Genomic DNA, 11157 nt, shown 5'->3' on the forward strand with positions numbered 1-11157 from the left:
GGAGGACGAGGACCCAGGAGGAGGAGGACTGAAGAGGAGGATGAGGATGAGGACTGAGGAGGAGGAGGACTGAGAAGGACTGAGGAGGATGGCTGAGGAGGATGACTGAGAGGGAGGAGGAGGAGGACATATGAGGAGGAGGAGAAGGACTGAGGAGGAGAAGGAGGAGGACCTAGGAGGAGGACCCAGGAGGACTCAGGAGGAGGACTCAGGAGGAGGAGGAGGACTCAGGAGAAGGACTCAGGAAAACTGAGGAGGAGTGAATAGGAGGAGGAGGGGGAGGACCTATAAGGAGGAGGACCCAGAAGGAGGACTGAGGAGGAGGAGGAGGAGGAGAACTCAGGAAGAGGACTCAGGAGGACTGAGAAGGAGGAGGACTGAGGAGTACTGAAGAGGATGACTGAGGAGGAGGAGGAGGAGGAGAAGGACTGAGGAGGAGAAAGAGAAGGTGGAGGAACTAGGAGGAGGATGAACCAGGAGGAGGACTCAGGAGGAAGAGGGGGAGGACTCAGGAGGAGGACTTAGGAGGAATGAGAAGGAGGAGGACTGAGGAGAACTGAGGAGGAGGAGGAGGACTGAATAGGAGGAGGAGGAGGGGGACTGGGGAGGACTGAGGAGGAGGAGGACTGACGAGAAGGATGAGGAGGAGGACTGAGGACTGAGGAGGAAGAGGAGGAGGATGAAGAGGAGGAAGAGGATCCAGGAGGAGGAGGACTGAAGAGGAGGATGAGGATGAGGACTGAGGAGGAGGAGTAGAACTGAGGAGGACTGAGGAGGATGGCTGAGGAGGATGACTGAGAGGGAGGAGGAGGACTGAGGAGGAGGAGGATAAGGACTGAGGAGGAGAAGGAGGAGGACCTAGGAGGAGGAGGACCCAGGAGGAGGACTCAGGAGGAGGACTCAGGAGGAGGAGGAGGACTCAGGAGGAGGAGGACTCAGGAGGAAGACTCAGGAAAACTGAGGATGAGGAGGAGGAGTGAATGGGAGGAGGAGGGAGACTGGGGAGGACTGAGGAGGAGGAGGAGTAAGGAGAAGGATGAGGAGGAGGACTGAGGAGGAGGATGAGGACTGAGGAGGAGGAGAGTAAGGAGAAGGATGAGGAGGAGGACTGATGAGGATGGCTGAGGAGGATGGCTGAGGAGGATGGCTGAGGAGGACGGCTGAGGAGGATGGCTGAGGAGGATGACTGAGGAGGATGACTGAGAGGGAGGAGGAGGAGGAGAAGGACTGAGGAGGAGGAGGAGGAGGAGGAGAAGGAGGAGGACCTAGGAGGAGGAGGACTCAGGAAGAGGAGGAGGACTCAGGAAGAGGACTCAGGAGGAGGACTGAGAAGGAGGAGGACTGAGGAGAACTGAGGAGGAGGAGGATGAGGACTGAATAGGAGGAGGAGGGGGACTGGGGATGACTGAGGAGGAGGGGGACTTGGGGAGGACTGAGGAGGAGGAGGAGGAAGACTGACGAGAAGGATGAGGAGGAGGACTGAGGAGGAGGACTGATGATTGAGGAGGAAGAGGAGGAGGATGAAGAGGAGTAGGAGGACCCAGGAGGAGGAGGGCCCAGGAGGAGGTGGACCCAGGAGGTCCGGAGGACGACCCAGGAGGAGGACCCAGGTCCCAGGAGGAGAACTCAGGAGGAGGAGGAGAACGACTGGGGAGGACTGAGGAGGAGGAGGAGGAGGAGGAGGAGGAGGAGGAGCCTCCAAAAGCTGTGTCTCCAATGTCTCCAATGTCTCCAATGTCTCCAAAAGCTGTGTCTCTAATGTCCCCAATGTCCCAAATGTCCCCAATGTCTCCAATGTCTCCAAAAGCTGTGTCTCCAATGTCTCCAATGTCTCCAATGTCTCCAATGTCTTTGTCTTTTTCGAAAAGATAAGGTGCGGGAGACATTGGAGACATGTCACCCCCCCCCCCCCCCCCCCCCCCCCCCCCCCCATTAAATATATCATTTAAAATAATTGATTTAAAAATTGATGAAAATAGAGCGGTCACACAGTGACTTTTAGATATCATAAAATCTGTAAAAATAAAGCTGCAATAACTTATGAAACATTACCACTACACATAAAATCTTCAATCTTGCAAAATGCATTAAAAAAGCTTAAATCAAGCTGTGATCTGAAAATTAAAAGTTCCTGCAAATTTTAATGAATCCGTTCAAATTGGTGTTCATATTGCTCAACCACATTGTGAGTTTCCTAATAGCCTAATAAATCAAACTGAACAATACCATGGTCAGATAAAGTAAAAAAGAGTTAACATGTCCTGATCCCGCAGCACTACATGCACCAGCATCTCCAAAACATCCTAGACACGCATCAAAACTCAGAGTAACAATTTTGAGCTTTAAGTTGACGCAACCGTGAAGAGTTTCATTTACCTGATAATGAATATATTTTACCCGCTCCATGGCAAAGATTTCGATCACTTGTGAATCTAATTTACAAGTACATACTTAAATATTGTTGGGCAGGAAAAATAAAGTATGAGAGTGGTTACTTATAGTTATAGCAAAGATATTGAAATTATGATTTCATGTTGTTGAACTTGTTGCCTATCATAATATACAGACAGCAAACAGGGTAGCAGCAAGTTTACAGCATTCTTAATATGAGCACTATAACTTTAAGTACCTAGAACTTATAGTATGTCTTGTATCATTAACTATTATACCAGTTACACTAGTAAATTTTAAGCATGCTTACCCGTGAATACTTTGTGAAGTACAGACAAATCTCAAACAGTTCTAGAACTGATGCACAAATATCGTCTTTGAAATCGATTAATTCTCCGCTCATTTTTACATCTCCATTCCATGTGAGGTGAAACTTTATTTCTGTCCCATTACCTTTGTAAGTCATGTTTATGCAAACATAACCATTATCCTCTCTTATTAAAAAGGATGGTATCTTGCCTATTTTTCCACAGCATTGTGAACCGTGCGCATAATCATTACATCCAGGCTCCTCCACTGAAATATATTAAAATTAAATAGTTACCTTTAATATTTCTGGTTCACATCAATGACCAGGTAAACATCACCAGGAATCAAAATTAAAATAAATAACGAAACACAGATTTCCATCTGCATTGAGTAATCTAGCTAATTTCCAGGGAGACCATGAGTGGCGTAGGGGGCGCAGGCCAAATCGTCGTTTGAATGTGGGACAATTTTGAAAAACTTCAAGTGAAAGTAAGTAGTAAATCCTCTAAAATCACCTAATTTGTCCAATTTTACGTTTCTTCTTAATTTAAGCACTAGATATAGGAATGGTGAGAGTATTCATTTGCACATTGAGTCAAATGCGATCCAGGCAAGCACTGAAATTTAGCAACATTACTTATAAAACCACTTCATTAAAATAGTATCATTAAAATTGAATATTTGAACTTGCTATGACGTATTGATTCTGATAATCACAACACTGATATTCAAGAAAAACTGAAAACATACGTTTAACATCAGTAGAATCTTCATCCAAAGTCTCATTGTGGCTGAATGTGCTGTTGTCAAGCATGGCAGTGCTGTTGTCAAGTAAGCTAATAAGTCCTTTCACAGCATCTATCTCCAAGTCCGATAAAGTTTCGTTACTTGTCCTTCCAGACGAGTCTATCCCTGCCCTTGAGACATTGACCATCGCCAGGATGCATAGTAGCAATAGCAGTTGGCAGTTGTATGGGTAAGCTGTTCTCTAGCATCTTACTTGAACGTCTGTTACACTTCAAAAAGCTCTACTGTCCTGACCCAAAAGAACAGCTTGGATTTTCGAAAGGTGCCCAAACTAACGATCACGTTTTCACCCTCAAGACAGTAATTGACAAATACACAAAAGCTAAAAAGGCTCGTCTTTATGCATGCTTTGTTGATCTAAGAAAGGCCTTTGACACTGTATGTAGGGACCTCCTTCTGCACAAAATTACATGCCTTGGAATAACCGGTAACTTCTTCAACTGCCTAAGTGATATGTACAAAAACTCTATTGCCCATATAAAAATTTCCAAACTCTTGTCGCCTAAAATTGATATTGGCAAAGGAACGGAGCAAGGACACCCCCTATCGCCAGACCTCTTTAAAATCTACATTAATGACTTTTCATCTCTCCTGAAATCTGTTGGTGACTATCCAGTTCTTGCTGACGTTCTGATATCACATCTGCTGTGGGCTGACGATCTTGTCCTTCTTGCTCTAAGTCCCGAGGCCTTGCAAGTCAATATCAACATTCTATTTGATTTCTGTAACTCCATGGGCCTTGAAGTAAATATTAAGAAAACTAAGATTGTAATATTCAGCCCTCCCAAACGAAAGCAGTCCTATGAAACATTCACATTGGGAGGTCAGCCCATCCAGCACACCGATAAATACTGCTATCTTGGCATAATATTCCACAGAAATGGATCGTTTACAGCAGCAAATACTGAGCTGAGGGCCAAGGCTCTCCGTGCTCTCTATGGCCTCAAAGGCAAAATAGTTAAGGATGCCCTCTCACACCGTGCCCTTAATATTCTATTTGACTCCTTAATAAAACCAATCCTGCTTTATGGCTGTCAAGTCTTATGCCCCCACTCAAAAACCATGAGATACCTTTCAAAAATAGATGACAAAGCCAACCCCCAGCATACCTTGAAGTACATTGCACAGGACCACTATGAAAAATTCCACCTAAAGTTTATCAAGTGGTCTTTGTCTGTACATTCAAAAGCATCAAATATAGGTTGCTGGGGCGAAAGCGGGCGCCACCCTCTATTCTTTGAAGCCTGCAAACTTGCAATAGATTACTATAGTTGCCTTGAAAACACTGAAAACGAACTACTCTGTGCTGCATTTCACGAACAAATCATGTTGGGACTTCCTTGGTATACCAACATCTCAAAGCTTCTCACCAAATACAACTTCACCCCCTCATCTTCCTCAAAATCTAAGCTCTCCACCCAAATCAGTCATAACATGAGGGAAGAATTCGTGAATACCTGGAAAGCTGCCAAGGCCTCCTCGCCAAAACTAGAATTCTATAACTTAATTAAACATGATTTCGAACCAGAGGCATACCTACGAATTATCAAAATACCGGATGTTCGAAAAAGTCTGACAAGGTTTCGTATCAGCTGCCACAACCTCTACATCGAAAGGGGCAGATACGAAACCCCCCTTGTACCAAGAGAAGAACGTTGGTGCACCTACTGCTTTTTCAGCAAAGGGCTCAAGCCTATTGAGGACGAAAGTCACGTATTGATTGACTGTTTGCTCTACTCCTCAGTTAGGGAAAAATTCAATTTCCATCCCCTAAACATTACTGACCTAGTCGGTTTGCTCTCCAACAAAACTCTAGATCCTACCACACTCACTGCCACAGCAAGAGCAATCCATTCAATTCTCTCTGTGAACGAAAATTATACAGCCTACTATAAGAGCCCAGATTTCCACTCAAATACTGGCAAGTGCATAATGCTATAGGACCTTAAAATAAGATTGAACCATACAAACTCGATTTATCTATTTTTCTAAAACTAGCATTATATAACATTTCTAAATTATCCCTACACACTTGTAAATAATTAGAATTGTGTAACTTAAATTATTTCAGAATTACAACTATTGTGTACTCAATAAAGTAATTATCACTTTTGTATCCTTGTATCCTTGTATCCTTGTATCCTAGTAGCTCAAGCAAATGAGGTAGTTTCATCTTAATATTTCATTCTGAAACTAAGTAGTATCATCAATAATTCATCTTGAACTTGCAAAATGTTTTGAAGGAAGCAATTATAATATGATAGTTTCCCAGATGATAGGTCCCAAATTTCAAGTAAACTTATTTCTGCTTAAAAGTAGGGCAAAACCTGTCTCAAAAATGTAGGCTCCTGGCATAGCAACTTTTTCTGTTTAAGACTTGTCACTTAGTAAAAAGACACACTGTAATTACTCATTCAAAATTTAAAAAATGCTTTTTCTCTAACTTCCAAGACAATCAAAATTAAAACAAATGGGTAACTTGAAAGGTTAAACATACTATACACAATGCATCACAACTTCCCCAATCCAATTTTCAAATCATACAAAGTGTATTTTCAGTCAAAAATATTAAAATAGTTCATTAAAAAAGGGGGGACCCCCAACCCATGTAGCTGAGACACCTCACAGCAAATAGACTAAAGTGGCTATTGCTTGACGCTTGTGAAAGGTGTATCAACTACCCGCCGAGGCGTTGGGTTGGGAGTTTCCCCTGGGATCATTTCGTCCGTAAAATTTTATACAATATAAAAGCTACAATAAATTATTTATAAAATTTAAATAAACAAACTTAATAAGAGACCTCAAAGCTCGTCTTCTGAGGAATAAAATTGAAGGATACGTCATCCAGTCCAAGGTGCTGGGCTTTTTGTTTTCCTCTGATTCCCCTAATTCCCCCTAGTTCATATCCACTGTGATGTAGTTCTTAAGCAAATATTTGCTAGAAAACAATGCAATGTTATATAATATACAATAAATTTTGTATTCCTTAACTACAAACTATGTAATATCGCCATTCGCGAATTATACGATGTTAAAATTATAAATACAAAATATAGTCATATTAATTGTTGACCATTGTTAATGATCTGGCCCGGCGCGCGCTACTTTGTAGCACTTGCCATCAAGCTAACATTTCGAGAAGAAAGCGGCGCGCGCTACTTCAAAGAAATTTAGACGAGTACAGTAACATCCGTCAAATCAATTGTTGTTGGAGGACTTTGCCGCTTCGACGCGAACTAGCATTTTTGTTTCGCATCGTCGATCGTTGCTCTGCTTTGCAGGGCAACGATCTCGATGGGTTGATATTGTCAACCAATAATTGTTGACGCAGGTTATAATTTTATATTTCCACTTGACGGATGTTACTCTTCTAAATTTCTTCGAAGTAGAGCGCACCGCTTTCTTTTCGAAATATTATGGCCCGATGGCAAGTGCCGGGCCAGATCATTAACAATGGTCAAATTTCCACCGAAAGCACACTCCCCAAATTAAACTGCATACATTGCTGTAACTTCGTTCAACCATCATATGAATTGAAATAAAATCTTTTTTAATGTATTCAGAATTAATTTATGCACTTATTATTCAAATCACTTGGAATACTGATGCATTTCTCCGTAAAAAGCACAATTGCGTGAGTACTGAGTAGCTATTGTCGGGGTGCATCAAAATAATTTTAAACGATTCCCCGTTATAGCCGTTCAAGTTTAATCGCAGATCGTCAGCTTAGTGTAAAATTAAACAAATACAGTTATAAACATATTTCATATACTACTACTACTACTACTACTACTATGTCGGAGCTAAGTCCGATCTACGCCAGAAAACCCCCTCCATATATCCCTGTCCCGCATCAGGGTTCGCAGTTCCTCTTTAGAGTTTGTCCCAACTTCCTTCAGTAAATAGACAAGTAGCTTTGTCTTGGTCGGCCTTGCTGTGCTCTACCGTGCGTAGGTTCCATAATACGACTAAATCACTGGCAAGTAGCTCAGGATGTCGGATGCAGTGTCCCGCCATTTTTAATTTCCTGCTTCGTAACTTGTTTGACAGCCTTGGGAGGCTACCATACAAAGTTATATTGCTGACCTTGTCCTTCCATGAGATACCCAGCACCATACGCAACATCTTTGTGTATGTCCCGTCCAAACTTTTCTCTTGAGCCTTTGTCAGTGTCCAGGTTTCTGATCCGTAGATCAGTACTGATTCACAAGCCGCTATGAACAATCTAATCTTGAGGCTCTTTGAGAGTTTGGATTTCCAGATATCCTTCAGTCTATGTAGGGCACCCCATGCTTTTCCCTTTCTAACCCTTATCTCCCTATCTGTGCTCTCAATCCAGGAGCCTAAGTAGATGAAATCATCTACATTTTCTATGGCTTCCCCGGATCGACTTAGTAGGTCGCTAGATTGATCCTCCATATTCAGTGTCATGACCTTGGTCTTGCCTTCATTTATGTGTAGTCCCACGCTTGCTGCCGCCGATTCTACTCTGAGCAGGAACTCGTTAGCCTTGTCCATGTCCTCAGATATAAGTGCTATATCATCTGCAAAGTCCACATCGGTGATGATCTTGGGCCCCACTCTTCTGCTTTTTCTACGTTCGAGGGTGAGTCCAAGTCGCTCCGCATCATCGCCTATGGCTTGCCTCATAAAGTAGTCGATGACTATTGCAAAGAGGTAAGGTGCTAAGGTATCACCCTGTAACACACCTGCAAGTATTTCGAACAATTCAGTTTCTCCGTCTGGAGTTAGGACTTTGGCCATTGTCTTCTCGTACATGAGCCGTATAAGCTGCACGATTTTGACTGGAATGCCGTAAGCTTCTAGAATCTTAAGCATTTTCCCACGATGTACACTGTCGAAAGCCTTCTTAAAGTCTATAAATGTCAGAACGGCTGGCAGTTTCCGACTCTTGACACCCACTATAAGACGTCTCAGTACCAATATCTGTTGAGTTGTTGACCTTCCTGGTCTGAATCCATTCTGGTTTCTACGCAGAATTGTCTCGATTTCTGGCTTCAACCGGTTTAGAACCATCTTGTTTAGAGACTTGGCAACTAGGGATGACAAGCTTATTCCCCGATAGTTCATTGGTTCGCTAAGGTCGCCCTTCTTTGGAATTGGTATGATGTTGGCAGTTGACCATTGGTCTGGTTTCTCACCTTTCAATAGAGCATTGTTACAGAAGTCTAAGACAATTTGATCAAGGTCGCATCGTTTTAAGACTTCTGGGGCTATGTTGTCGTCACCCCATGCTTTCCCTTCCTTTATGCTGGACTTTGCTTTCCTGTACTCATCCAACGTAAACGCTTCTGTTCCGATATTCAGAGGTGGGTGGACTGGATCAATATCCTCTTCCGCGTTCTCTACCGTCGGTGGTGAGCCGAGAAGAGTAGCAAAATAGTCCTTCCATTTTTACAATCAAATTAGATGTGCTTTCAGTTTGTAGGTTTACAACCTACCAGGACGCACGCCAAGTTGGACTCGTCGACGGTCCTGATAATTGGAACAAATATTTTACGAGTATCACCCGACCCGTTAATTAAAAAGTAGCTACTTTTAGCTTCACTAAACTAACTACACTAGCTTCAATCTTTCAAAAACTAAAAAATCAGAAAAGGAAACTTTAAATTTGGACAGTCATGATATGAATAAATAAAATTTTACTTTGATAACCACAAAACAGTAAAAGAAAATAAAAAATTTTTCATGAAAGATCATGCTGACTTGATAAATCAAGGTGCAATTCCTGAGTCACTCAACAATTTTATCACCACAACAGAACTTGACTCAAGCTCAAAATTCCCAAAAAAGGGGAAAAACTTCCTCACTCGACATGAAGCCCATTTTAGGAACCCATTACCCCAACCGGTTCCTCCCGGAACTGTTGTTGGTTTGGTCAATGCCTAATTTTTTCTAAAGATAAAAAGTATTCAAATATACACATAATATCACAATGACCCTATATAAAATGAAACCGTCAAAAATGTAGTACATGTTCCTCTTCTAAAATATCTTTTATAGAATAGAATTATTCAAACAATATACACATAATGTCATAATGAATCTATACAAAAACATTGGGAGAAACATTTGAAAATCACCCTTGACCTTGTGGCTCCAAGTTCAAATCTAGACCATCTATATTAACAAAGTTCTTTCTCGCACTTCTGCCTAATTTCACTTTCAATACCTAATCATGGTTTTGTGAATTGTTTTATACTTTAATTTTTGTTCATTTTTTGTCTCAGGTACCTTGTGTATGTTGTCGCATCTTGAAAACTATAATAGCTTGAGAAGATTTTGATCTTAAGCGATTTCCCCATTCAATTTTGATCGACAAACGTCAACTTATTAAGCAGAATCAAGCAAATTGATAAACTATTTCATACGTATCATTTTGAATATGCTTTCTTTTGAAATTCTATAGCAGGTGCCCTTAATTATAGGATAAGAAGTATATTCATGCGAGTTACATTGTAGGGATGTCAAATTGATTTTATTTGTAATGGTATTATTCATCATCATTTGAATTATCAAAATTTGTAGTACCATGGCTGTAGCGAAAACACTTGATGAGGAAGCAGCCGAAGCTATATTAGCTGAAGCTCGACGCATGCAAGGTATGGAGAAGGAGTTAGGCTCAGCTGCATGGTTACGTAAACCTGAAGACAAAGTACCAAACAAGCGATTTGTTAGAAACATGGTTTCTCATTCTCTACAATTTAACACAAGGAAAAACAATTTAAGTCAAACCAGTCGTGTACAAAACTTTTCATCAAAAAGATGTATGACATCTCAGGCACATGACAAATCTATTTCAAACAAAGAAAAGTCTCTTCTAGCCAATCAAGACAGTAAAAATGAAAAGAATTTTGATCTTAAACGAAAAAAGAGCAGCAATCAGTCAAAGTCATCCAAAAAAAGATTAAAAATTAAGAAGCAAAAAGATCAATGAAGCAAGAAATTTTCAATGAAACAAGAAATTTAATTTTTAGCACATTTTACAGAGTAAAGAGATGTAAAACAATTTATAAAAATATAATGCTCATTTGGTGTATGACTTTTTGTCCTTGACTGTTAGTTTGATTTTGAAGGGACAGGCAACTAACGGGGCAGGGAATGTGCGTGCCTGAAAGCTTTTGCACACACCAAAACGCTAGTTCAGTTGAGTTTTTAGAGACAGGGCTCATATGAGGATCAGAAGAAAATTGTTAGCAGACGTTAGGGGTTCTGTTTGTGTTTGTTACTATGGGTTACAGTCTTGTTGTGACAGAAAGTCTACACTATATGATACATCGATACATATTTTGCTGATACATATTTTGCTGATCAGAGACATGGAGATCATTCAATGCCTGAGCTAATTATGACTGTACAATACAAAAATCATATGTTTTATTCTGATATTGCCATGCAAGTTATCAGAGTTGAAAATGAATATCCATCGTAAGAATGTACCTATAGATTGAATGCATCTTTTTTAAACAGAACTTTGAAAAGAGCTGACTCATTTAACTTGTTAAATTTTAATTAATTAATTAATTAGTTGAATTATTAACTTTAATTAATTATATTAAATGTTTAACTTGTTTGATCTCTTCAAAAAATATTTCAACATTCCCCCACCAATATTAATGATCTATCAAA

The 11157-nt window shown here is 40.9% G+C and overlaps 1 protein-coding gene across 1 annotated transcript in view; it reads right to left on the reverse strand.

The window, feature by feature from the left end:
• LOC134824093 (glutaminyl-peptide cyclotransferase-like) overlaps window positions 1-11157 on the reverse strand; it is a 37460-nt gene that overhangs the window by 11813 nt on the left and 14490 nt on the right. The gene's annotated exons all lie outside the window — the stretch shown is intronic.

The sequence above is a fragment of the Bolinopsis microptera genome, chromosome 12 (assembly GCF_026151205.1).
Source record: "Bolinopsis microptera isolate Bmic1 chromosome 12, MBARI_Bmic_1.0, whole genome shotgun sequence".
Classification (NCBI taxonomy): domain Eukaryota; kingdom Metazoa; phylum Ctenophora; class Tentaculata; order Lobata; family Bolinopsidae; genus Bolinopsis; species Bolinopsis microptera.